At 38.6% G+C, this 12726-nt stretch overlaps 1 long non-coding RNA gene across 1 annotated transcript; it reads right to left on the bottom strand.

The window, feature by feature from the left end:
* Positions 1–1286: 1286 nt before the first annotated feature.
* LOC138913118 (uncharacterized) lies at positions 1287–1918 on the bottom strand. The gene is made up of 2 exons (XR_011418718.1): positions 1777–1918; positions 1287–1716 (listed from the first exon to the last, which is right to left on the bottom strand). It is a non-coding gene; the product is annotated as an uncharacterized lncRNA (long non-coding RNA).
* Between the last annotated feature and the right edge of the window lie 10808 nt (positions 1919–12726).

Below are 12726 nucleotides of genomic sequence, written 5' to 3'. Positions count from 1 at the left end.
ACAATTTATTTGTATAACTTTAGATTTACTGAAAACTGAGTAAATATATTTTTTTGAATATTTTGTGTTTGTAATATCAGTAAATTAATAACATTTTGGTTTTCCAATTTTATTTTTTTTGGGGATATTTTTTTCCCTGCATCAGCAGACCCCAAAACCCGAAAACAAAACTGGCGGCCAAGAGACAAACGTCTCGCCTTGGCTTAAGCCGAGAGGTAAATATAAGCCATGGGGGCATTTGCCTAGACGGGCCAGATAAAGGGAATTATAATGGGGAAAGGGAAAGAGGAAGGGCAAAAAGCGGGCTATGTAAAGTCGCCTGCACCCATGAAAATTGTTTGCTTTTGTGCCGAACAGCCAGCACACAGCAGGCAAAAAAAAAGAAGAAATAAAACCAAAGTAGAACAAAAGCGAGACAAAAATTACAAAATACTGAAACAAAAACAGGATGGAGAGGCTGGCGAAATAACAGGTGAGTGGAGAAAATACCCTATAGATATTTTTATAAAATATTTTGAGCAAAGAAAATCAGAAAAGCACACAGTGATTCATATATTTTACTTAAGAGTGTGAATTAAATTAAAATGCAGGTTTTTAAAATAATAAAGTTTCTGACAAAAGATTAGAAAATAAAATTATATAATTAATTAATTGAAATGCAGTTGACTTACCTAAGGTTAGAAAATAAAAGTATATAAGCCAAAAGTAACCACTTTTAAAATCAATAAATTAATGTTTTGTACATTTGTAATGTTCATTTAATTTCATTTAATTGAAATGTTGTCATAATGTTGTAAAAATATTTCTCATGTAACATGTTGCACTCGCCTTATTCCCTAAAGCATATTGATCCCACGTCCTGCTTTACAGGGTGCATAAGCGAAAAAAACACAACAAATGGCACAGATACAAAAAATTTGCCATCCCAAACATAAACACTCACACAGTGTCACGTAGACCAACACAGTGACAGGCACGCGGGCACACATATGTACACATATATAGAGACATGCAGTAATTTTATATTATGTACCGACCATATATAAATATTTGTGCAAGGTAAGCGGAATATTTTATATTTGCCGAAGCTTCGCGTCGTACCAAAGCGAAAACGAAACGAACGAAAATCCGCCACATTACGTATACGTACGTATACGTAACCTATCGAGGATGCTTGGCTGGATGGGGATTCGGATTCGGTTTCGGAATGGGCAGAAACCTTAAAATCGGATGGCGTAAGCATCTGCATGCACCGCGGAAATAAATCAAGAAATAACATTTACACGTTCGTTTTATGTTGTATTTGCCACGTAACAATAAAAGACTCAACCCCCAATCTCCACTAGACCAATTTTCGCCCCTCTCAAAGCACGTAAACACCCACTAGACCACGCCGGGATGGCAGTTCGGGGAGTTCTGGGATTTCGGGGATTTCAGGGAGAGATTGGGGACAAAAGGATGAGAGGACGAGAGCCGAAAGCTGCAAAGCCAACCAAGACAATGCCACAAAGGAATTATTTACTACGTGATACAACACCGAAGTCGTTCCCGGATAAATGTGCTCTGGTGCTCAGTTGCCCCTCCGCTGGCATCTCGGTGATGGCTCCTTTCAAGCCCAGTGATGGTAGCGTGATGATCGCATTTGAAGGCTGGGGATTGGGAATTTTCATAATTTATTTATGCACTTATTCAACAGCAGCCGGGGATCACAGCAAGCTGCAAATTAAAATTATAAAATCGTGTAATTTTGAATTTATTCGTTTGGTTATTTATTACCTTTCAGGGAAAAGTCGCTAAGTGCATGCATAATAATTCACTCAATATGTTGGGTAGGCTGTCATTTTTAATTAATATTAATTTTGCACCTTGCACCTTTTTTATTTTTATGAAATTTGCATTTAATTTAATTAGAAATTGTATTGCAACATTTATCTTTACATTGTTTATGAAGTTATTAGGACTTGAAAATCTATGTTACTATTTTAACAGGTTTCCAATTTCCAAAAATATAATATTTTTGCCGTGCCAAAATAAAAGCAAATAAAACACGTCGTACCGAAATATTTTGTTTATTTACTAAAATCAAGATTCTCTTGCTTTTGGCCATGCAAATATTTTTAACGACACTTTGATTAGTTGAATCACTCTCATTTTATTGCGAATTTTTCGTCCGTCTAGTGTGAATTTTATTTAAAAGCACTTTTAATAGTATTTCTGTTTTCGGAGCTTCTCTAAATCAGATTAAAATCGATTTTAAATGGGCTGTCAACTAAATAAAAAGCTTCGTTGCTTTGAGTGAACGAATTTTGGCTTTAACTCTTTAACTAATTTCGGACACATTGATTGACGTTCGCAAATATAATTTCATAACATTGAGCCTAAAGCAATTTGAATTAAATTGAGAACGTGCAATTTCTTAAAATATTAATTAATTTCATTAAAAATATATTTAAGCTCTTAACTTTAATACAACAACTACCAATTTTATTTCTCATTTAATAATTTAAAAATCTGATTAAACTTTTTGGCACAAGATGCTAAACTTAAACAGGTTTCTTCGCAATGGAGACTTAATTTACAAAATTTAGCAAACTCAATTAGTACTTTATGAAGTCGCTGCCATCAGCCATTAACTCAAACTTCAGGGGGCTTAAGCCATTATGCCTGCAATCACGCTGCCATCCTTAGCGCGACTTTCGAGTGCTAAAGGGAGTGAAAGTACTATTAATACATAAAGAAAGCATTTCTCAGCCATAAGCACAGAAAGGCCATCGTCACGGCCATCCTCATCCTCATGCTCATCGCCATGGCTATAGCTTTGGCTATGGCTATATAGCCGTGGCTATCTGGCGGATCGGACCGGGGCGAAAGGCACGCGGCGCATTAAGCAAACGACCGCGGCGAACGTTTTTGTTGCCCCGGCCAGCTGCAGAAGCGCAATAATAAAATTTTCCCGCAGCTGGAGTGCGAGGGCGGGAAATTGGCTTTAAGATGAGCTAGCACCAACCAACCAACAGCAGCGGAAAAAAGTTTGGAAAATCTCCAACGCAGTTGCCATAAGAGAGTGGAAAGCCGGGAAAGCCGGGCAGGCTAATCAGCTGTGCGCACGCTAAGTAAGTTTATTAGACTATTATTTTGAATTGGGTTTCTTCTTCTGCTTCTTCTGGCATTTTTTCGGGCCATTGTCTGTTTGCTGGTCCACTGCATCTGGTCGTAAGCTGAGCTTCTTCCCGACGCCGCCATTGTTTGGCTGCTGCATTGAACGGGAAAATTGCACTTGCAAAAATACCAAGTTTGATTAAATTAGAAAATAAATATTAAATTTAAAATACACAAGATTTTTCGCTTAAGAAAGAAAATTGTTTTACAATATTATAAAAAAAATGTTTAAAGACCAAGACAATTAAACTGGTAGAAAGGGAAACCAAGAGCATTTCAAAATGATAAAGAAAATTTCATTTTAAAATCTTCTTAAAATCTTATAGAAAAATCTTCAAGTACAATGAAAATTAAAAAAATTAAACTTAAAGCCCACTTGATTGAAGTCCACTCAAACTTTTTAAAGTATTTAACATAAATATTTTTGGTCAGTGTAAAAAATAAATGGTAAAAGAAATCTTAGAATCTTCTTTTCGAGCTTCGCCAGTGTTGACTAACAAAGCAAAGAATTGGTGAAAGAAGTCGACCCATAAAATATCCGCATATGGCGGAACTGCCGGGTATGCTGAAAAATTTATCACATTTGTGACCTCTTTTGTGGGACAATCCGCAAGAATTGCCAGAAAAACGCACGTATCTAGGCGCCAACATTTACCAAGAAGACCATTGAACTTTGCCAATAAAAAATGCCCCAAAAATACTTTGCGATCCCACGAAAAATTGAACATATGTCTGCATAAAATTATTTTTGGGATTTTTTTTGAGATTTCAGGAAAAATATATACAGCAATTTACCTATCGCAATCTTCAACTAACGAACATAAATAAAGAGTTGTACAACAAGAAGCTATGAATTCAAAGGAATAAATACAAAACTATTCAACAAGACGCGTTCAATGAATTTTCATGTTTGGGCCAATAAACACCAAGTGGCTTTCAGTTAGAGATGACGTATGTACAATGCCATTTTTCTAAGGAAAAATATAAGATAAAAAAAAGAAAGAAAAATAAATGATTACAAAATCATTTTCTTTGTATTTAAATTTTTACTTCATAATTATTAATTATAAATACACATTACCAATACAACTACCATTTTACCAAGCATCACTGTGGAGAAGAAATGCTGGGATCCGGTTAACCCATTGAATGCGTTTGTCAACCAAGGCCGTTAAAGGAAATAAACACGAACACTTTTGCCCATATAGACAGCCACTTGTCAGTTCTAATTGACAATAGAAACTGAAACTGAACAGGTCGCAAGGGTTCGAAGGGGTTAAAAGGTAAAGAGGGAAAGTGACCGAGTGGGTGGGGCCTTTCACAAATCTCCGCCCGGGGCACGAGGACAAGGCGACCCTTGTTGAAACTCAATCAAACGCCCACGTATTCGGTGAAAAGTTCAAACAATGAAGTTCCTGCCACTCTCGAGAACCGAAAGTGCTGCTGATTCTGATACCAACGATGGTGATGACGATGCCAATGCTAAAGCTGCTGCCTGGGCCCCAGTTAAATAGACAATTTTGCACACAAATCCATTTAATCTAGAGATAAATAACATTTAGGGCCGGGCTAAACAGCCCGCCCGCGCTGAATGTGAGACCTATACCAGCACTCAAAAAAATGTAAATCTTATAAAAATATAAAAAATATGATGTTTGGAAAGGTTTTAAAAAATATTTTAAAATTATCACACAAAATAATACTAGTTCTAAAAAACACAATTTTATTTTAAAATACTTTCCTTTATAATGTTTGGGATTTACTAACTTAAAGTTAAAAAGTCTTTTACCATATTTCAGCCATAAATTAAGATTGGAAGATTAAATTTGGCTTTTATCAAGTCTTTCCTTGGCCAAAAACTTTATTGGCCAAATAGAGGATTACTTATTTTTATAGTGCACCCGAAAAGCCCAAAAGGTCCTTTTTGGGGGGCACTTAACGCACCCGGAAAATTCTTACGCAGCAACCTAATGATTCCCCTGCAGATCCTGCGGTCCGCCCACAAAATGGTTGCCAAGGACCTTCGGCTCCATTGCGTTTCCGTTTCCCATTCCTTCCGCATCCGCATCCACATCCGCATCCGAATCCGCTCGCATCGATTTGTGTGAGGCGGCAATAAAATCCTCTGTGATTAGGTTAAAACTGTTGACTTTCAAACAGGGCTCTCCGTGTGCTCGGTCTGCTGATGTTTTGCCTTTCCATCGAGGGCGAATCAAAGTGGTTAACCCCCCTTTTCTTCTCCCCTTTCCCTCAGAAAAACCCCCCGAATGACTGAGTAAATCGAAAGAGATAAAAATACCCAAATAGCATTCGGCAGCAGCATCAAGTGAAATGTGATTGTGTCGCACTCCCCCCTGCCTTTCCACTCCTTTCACCCGCCCCGCAGTGTGACACTCATTTATTTAATGGTTTTAACTTCCAATTTTCCAATTGTCAGACGTGCAGCCTGGTGGCCATTAACCAGGACCAAAAACCAAAAAAAAAGAACCACAATGGAAAGTGCTTTCGAATAGAGAGTGGATAGTTAGGCTAAGCTGAAGGCGAAGTTTCGGTACTCTTTCAGGGCGATTATTATGGATTGTTTTAAATAAAGTTGTTGCTTTAAAAAAGTTATCAAATAAATCACTGATATCTCAGGTGTTTAAGTGTTTTTTATATGAGTAATATAAGTAAACATTATCAAATGAAATACGACATATTATAGTCTTGTTGCCTACAACCTGGCAGGAAAATGAATAATTACTTCACACATGACAACCCCTGCTTAAAATTCATTAAGAAACCAAAACTATTCAACAGATCAATTCCAATTCAATTTGGTTAAACCCCAAATATATGCAACACCCATTTCCATCACCTGTTCTGCATGAGTTGGCTATTCAAATACCATTTCACCCTAGACCAACGAACACTATTTTAATTATCCATAAATGAAGCTGTCGACTTCTGATTTCAATTCTGCACGTCAATCAAAATCAATACAAAATCCTCTCTCTACAGAAATGCCCGAAATGTAAATTGCATATGATTGAGCTTTGGAAAATTAACAAACCAAACCCATCTGAATGTTCGTTATACCTTTGAATCATTTCACATGCCAGTGAATAATGCGCTGATGCTGCATTTGATTTGTGCCACATGAAAATGGAGGGAAAATCCGCAATGGAAAAATACCCTTAAGAGCTAATGAGTTTCAAATAAATATAATAAATGTGTGCACGTGTGTGCGAGGATATAAAATGCAAAATCAGTGGGACAGGCAAAAAAACAAATGAACAAAGTGGCACACTAAAGTTTACAAATGCAAATAAGATACTAAGCAAAGTCAGCAGCAACAAATATGTCATACGGCCAGGCCAGGGAAAGAGACAGCGACAGGCGACAGACAGAGATGGAAATGTAAAACGGATAGACAGATGCAAATGAGGGAAAGGGACGGGCGGACGGCGAGTGAAAGGGATAGGGAGAGGACGAGCTGACAAGCGAAAACATTTATGAGCGCTTCGTCCGTCTGTTGTTGACTTTTACAAAAGAATTGTAGAATATTTTTTAGCTATATGTGAGTATGCAAAGTATTCCATGGCGTTCAAATGCACTGAAAATTATATTTTTCAAATTTTTTCAAAAAGAAAAATTAGAATTTTTAGTCAATTATTATTTTATTTATTTTTAAAAAGGGGTGATTCCTAAAAAATATAATCTCTACACTTCTGTTAAATAAAAAACAATTTTCTATTATTTCTGAAATATTGAAACAATTTCAAATTATTTTTGAATTTCTAATTAATATACAAAAAATTTTCAATTTGCAATTTTTTGTTTTAAGGTGGAAATGGGAAAAAGAAATAATAAATTAGATTTCTTATTGGAAAGGACTTCAAGGACACGAAGAAGATGCCATTTTTTCTTTCTGTGTATGTGTTTGGCACACGCATACACATGTAGCTACAGGCTGTAGCTCAAACACAGGAAATGTAATTTGCATAAGAATAACACACAGACACGGGGAAAGGGATATTGGGGAGGAGAGGAGCCGAAATCGGGGCGAAAACCATGTGGATGTGGCTGCCAAGATATAGAGGGGCATATGGCACACATATTGAAGTGTAGTAGTCTCTATATGGGATGCGAGGATGCGAGGGGCGGAGCCTGAAGTGTCCTTTAACGAGATTTGCATCTCATCATAATAATGTAAATGTAAAGGGTAAGCAACATTCTGGGCTGGCCTCAGCACAAGTTTTGGCCAAAAGGGTTTTCTATTAAAGGCGGGATTACATATATTACATATCGCAATGAGGCCCATTCACTTTGGCTCAACGGCGCCGAAGCGATTCAATTAGCTTAACCACTTTGGACTTAAATGGAGATTTGGCCAGTGTAACGAACATTCATAATTCTCAGGCCAAGATGTTGACTAAGAGAAGAGCTCACGCGAAATTATCTTCCGGCTTGGCTCGTCGACATTGGTGTAGGTTTTAGCTACTTCTCTTGACTGGCCTATTTTCATTATTAATTCTAAACAATATTCGCGTGACAGGACAAGCTATGAAAAAGGGACGAGATACTACATATTTTTAATCAGACAATACGGAAATCTATGACTAGGGGGTGTCTATTGCACTTCGCCTATTTTGTGAACACTTTAAAACCTCAGATGTTGTGGAGATTTTACTTCGCCCTCCCTTCCTTTGACCGTTTCTTTCCTTATTAAAAAAACCCATATTCTATGAAGCGGTCCCTTGGTGTTCAGGGGTGTCAGGGGGTCATTTATGCCGAGTCAAAAATTGGGGATTTTAAAACATTATAATATTTTATTTAAAAACTAAAAGACAAATACGAGCAATTCATGGGGACAGCTATACATCATAATAAATTAGAGAACAGTAAAAATATAATAAATGGGACAATATAAAAATATATATAAATAAAATTGCGATAAAAATATGGAATAAAAATATTGTTTATATAAAAGGTTAAATATTCATGCGGGCCTTTATGCGATGAGATCGGATTTAAATATCTTGGATATCAAAAATAAAAAGGACAAAATTTAGAAAGCGAATCAGATTATTTTGGCAACCAAGTGTAAACACATAGCCATGATTTGAGCAGCAAAACGCAAATTATTTGAATTATATTTTTTTTGATTTTCCACCGCTCATTTGTTTTCTTTATTTCTTATTTTCGGCTTTCATCTTCCCGTGGGATTTTTTTGGTTAATTTTACTTTAAGGAAAAAAATTGTATAAATTCTCAGTATCGCATATTTTAACTTGTGACTTTTTCTTTGTTGGATTATCCTCTATAAGTCATGGTTTATAATTAATACGGAACTTTTGTTCGCTCACCACAATTTCTGCTGGGGTCCTCCTCGACGAAAGCGCTTTCTCGGGATGAACCTGAAACTTCAGAAAATATTCTTTTTTTCCGGCACAAACATACCACGGGATTTAAATATATATATATTTTTTTTTTTATACATTTAAGAAAAAAAAAATCACACAAAAAAAATGCGATTGAGTCGCCGGGCAGAAATCACCAAAAAAAAACCACTCAATTTTTAAAACCACTCAAATCGACCTTTGCCTTTTTCTCATCATTTTCGCACTTTGATCGGGTTTCGTTTTTTTTTTACCGCATGGATATTATATAATTAAATTAGGTTAAGCAACTAAACTAATATATTTTTTCCTTTTTTTTTTTTTTTTTTAAATTAAGACTTAACTAAAAATTTTCTGCTGCCTGATTTTTTTTATATTTTTTTATCATTGGGCACTCGGATTCGTTCCGACATTTCAACAACTATATGTGCGCCATTTATTTGTTGGCTGTGGGGGATCTAAATTGGGCTTTGACAATTTTTCACGTCACTCGGTCGGGGCACTCATGATTGGAAATTTTTCCTCTATTTTTCCCACTAAAACTGAATTTTCCCGAAGAAAGTTTAGCGACTTTCGGTCATCCTCTTCCCGGCGTAAAATAACTCGCCCTCGAAGGCGGCTGCGCGACAACTGCGCGAATCCAGAAAAACTCAAGCAGGGGCAGCGATTTGGAGATTTCTTGTTGTTGCAAGCCTTCGTCTTTCTTCGGGCCAATATGCACTCAATTTTGGTGCGCCTATTTCCCAATTGATAATTGTGATTTTTTTTAGCGCCAAGCCTAATGAAATAAATTCCGTTCTAAATTATACTTCACCCAAACCCTACGCTTTGGAAACTCACCAGCTAGGATTTAGCGCTGCGCTGGATATTTTAACGCTTTTGCGTTTCTCAGTTCGCCAAGCTGCCGGGGATTACTTCCGCACAAAAAAAATGTAATTTAGACTGTATGATTTTAACTTTTGTCCAGCACAACTTGTACCTCTGACGCCACGATTAGAACAGACAGATTCAGACGCCACAATTATGGCGGTAACCTCTAGCCGGGTAGATTAGATAGAGAAAGGGAAAGTTGACAGAAAGGTCTGTTGCTCTCCTTGCCGCTTTTCTTTTGCCACACCCCATACCGCCGAGCGACTCCTAGATGGCGCTAACCCTATTTTACATTTAGCTAACTACAAGCGCTACAAAAAAGCCCCCCTCCTAAGAGCAGACTTAGGGTTTACAAACCCGAAGGATGATCACCACCAAGCTTGTAGTTCATTCAGTCTACTGCTTCAGGTCCTTGGCGTGGAACCGTCCTACCAAATTCCCCTGTAAATCTTCAAGCTCATAACATGAATTTCCTAACTTCTTTCGGACTCTGGCTTTAACATACGTCGGTCCTAATTTTGAACTGTATCCGGCTGGAAAACTACTCTGTTTAAAATTCTTTCGGTAAACTTCTTGCCCTTCGCTGTATGCAACCTCTCTTGTCCGCAAATTGTATTGACGCTCATTTTTGGCGTTTTGCCTACTCATAACTTCCTGAGCCTTTTTCCTGACCAATTCCAGCGAGTCCTCTCGCGTAAACACCGCAGATCTGTCCTCCAAAATCCCCAACGCTCTCAACAGTTTATAGGAAGATCCGGACGAGAGGAAATGTTGCCCAAATACCATGTAGTACGGTGTGGTCCCTATGGCTGAATGGACTGCAGAACGTAGAGCACAGCATATACTACTAAGCTGCTCATCCCAATCTTTTTGGTCAGCCCTTACGTACGACCGGATAGCGGCGATCACTGATCGATTTACCCTTTCGGAAGCATTCGCCTGAGGCGAGTAAGACGCGGTAAGGGTATGAGATATTTGGTATTCCCTTAGAAACTTCTGAAAGGCTTCAGCCTTAAACTGGGAACCATTGTCAGATACTATAGTCTCTGGGAATCCGAACGTATGGAATAATTCCTGTTGCATATACTTAATCACAACGTCTGCTGTGAGCTTCTTGACCGCTTTTAGGAACACAAACTTGGAGTAATGGTCCAACACAATGAAAATTCCTACATTGCCAGAGCGAGATCTGGGATATGGGCCTAAGAAATCAACATACAACCGCTGAAAGAAACGCTGTGACTCTGGTGCCACGCCCATCGGTGGCCGCTGTATTCTATTCGGATACTTGGTGGTCTTGCATGTTTCGCAGGATTGAATATATGACTTGACATCATTAATCAGACCAGGCCAATAATAATATCTACGAATCCTTTCCAAAGTTTTATGTACGCCTCCATGTGAAGCCAGTGGGTCATCGTGGGATTTCTTTAACACCTCTGAGACTAACTCATCGGGAATCCAAAGCTTCCAAATAAAGGTATCATGCAATGGGTCGCCCGTGGCATGATCTGATCTCCTGTACACCAGTCCATCTACTACCTTCAGGTCTGGCAACTTATCTTGATTTGCTTCTACTCTTTTTGCACGCTTCACATATTCATCCGATTTGAACTGTGGCGACTGAAGATCGATTAATAATCCATGACTTGAGTCAATAGATGCTAATTCGGCCTCGTTTACCCTTGATAGGGCATCTGGTACAACATTCAGCCTGCCACTACGATGCTCTATTTTAAAATTGAAGCCTTGCAGCTTTAAAGCCCACCGAGCTAGACGAGAATGCAAATCAGTCTGGGACATGAGCCATTTGAGGGATGCATGGTCTGTTATGACCGTAAATTCATGTCCTTCAATGTATGGCCTGAACCGTTTTATGCACACTATAGCCGCTAGACATTCCTGCTCAGTGACTGAATAGTTGCGTTGTGCCTTGTTAAGTTTTTTGGACACGAATGCGATTGGATATTCGTCACCTTCCTCGGTTTTTTGTACCAAGACTCCACCTACTCCAGACTTACTCGCGTCACACTGCACGAAAAAGGGCTTATTGAAATCTGCGCTGCGTAATACAGGAGCAGAACAAAGCATAGTTTTCAGCTGATTAAATGCTGTTTCGCCTTCTGGAGTCATCTGGAATTTTTTCTTGGGCTTAAGCAAGTCAGTTAGTGGGGCTGCTACCGAGGCAAAATTGCTAATAAACTTGCGATACCAGCCTACCATCCCTAGGAAACTTCTGAGAGATTTCAAGTTTTTCGGAAGAGGGAATTCTGACATTGCCGATATTTTTTCTGGATCAGTCCGTATGACTCCTTCTCCCACTATATGACCTAAATATTTCACTGATCGCATACAAAAATGGCTTTTCTCCACGTTAAGAGTTAGACCAGCAATCTTTATCTGCTCAGCTACTAAGCCTAGCACTTTTAGATGAGTTTCAAAGCTCTCCGACACCACCAGCAGATCATCCAAATAAACGAAAACCTCATTGCGCAGATTGGCTGGTATGACCTTGTCCATTAGGCGCGTCATAGTTTGCGAGGCGTTTGTAAGCCCGAATGGCATCACTTTATACTGATAAAGAGGCTTTCCCGGAATGGTAAAAGCCGTCTTATCGCGCGATTTTGGATCTAGAGGGATCTGCCAATAGGCATCTTTCAGATCCAAACTGGAGATAAACATTGCCTTAGGTAGTCGTGACAAAATACCATCGATTTGCGGCAACGGATATGCATCCTTTTTCGTCACAGCATTGACTTTGCGACTATCTAAACACAGACGGACTTTTCCTGGCTTTTGAACAAGAACAACTGGTGACGACCAAGCGCTCTGGGACTCCTCTATCACTCCCATTTCCAACATTCTATCGACTTCGGCATATAGAAGTTTTTCTACAGCGGGAGATACGGGAAAATGGCGCTGTTTGACCGGTTTAGCATCGCCGATATCGATCTCATGAGAAATCAATGTAGTTTTTCCCAACCCAGACACTGCAAAAGAGGGAAATTTGGCCACAACCTGACTGAGAGTATTTCGTTGTATATCGGACAGCATATGATTGCCTGACACTATTTCAGAGACTTGCATGGATGGTGGTAATAAGTCAAAGGTATTCCAAAAATGTATCCCTAGATATAGATCCTGACCTAAGGACGGCACGATGTGAAACTCCAGCTCCTTGGATACGTCCTTAAAAGTCACTTCGGTTTTCAATTTACCTATGACATCCTGTTTCGCTCCATCGGCTGTGTGTGCTACCATTGAAACACTTTTGAATTTAACCCTACTAAGTATGATTTGCTCTGCTAATTTACCGC

This window comes from Drosophila takahashii, chromosome 3L, assembly GCF_030179915.1.
Source record: "Drosophila takahashii strain IR98-3 E-12201 chromosome 3L, DtakHiC1v2, whole genome shotgun sequence".
NCBI classification, from domain to species: domain Eukaryota; kingdom Metazoa; phylum Arthropoda; class Insecta; order Diptera; family Drosophilidae; genus Drosophila; species Drosophila takahashii.
Note: the sequence above shows the minus strand (reverse complement) of the source record. Positions and strands in the feature narration are given on the sequence as shown.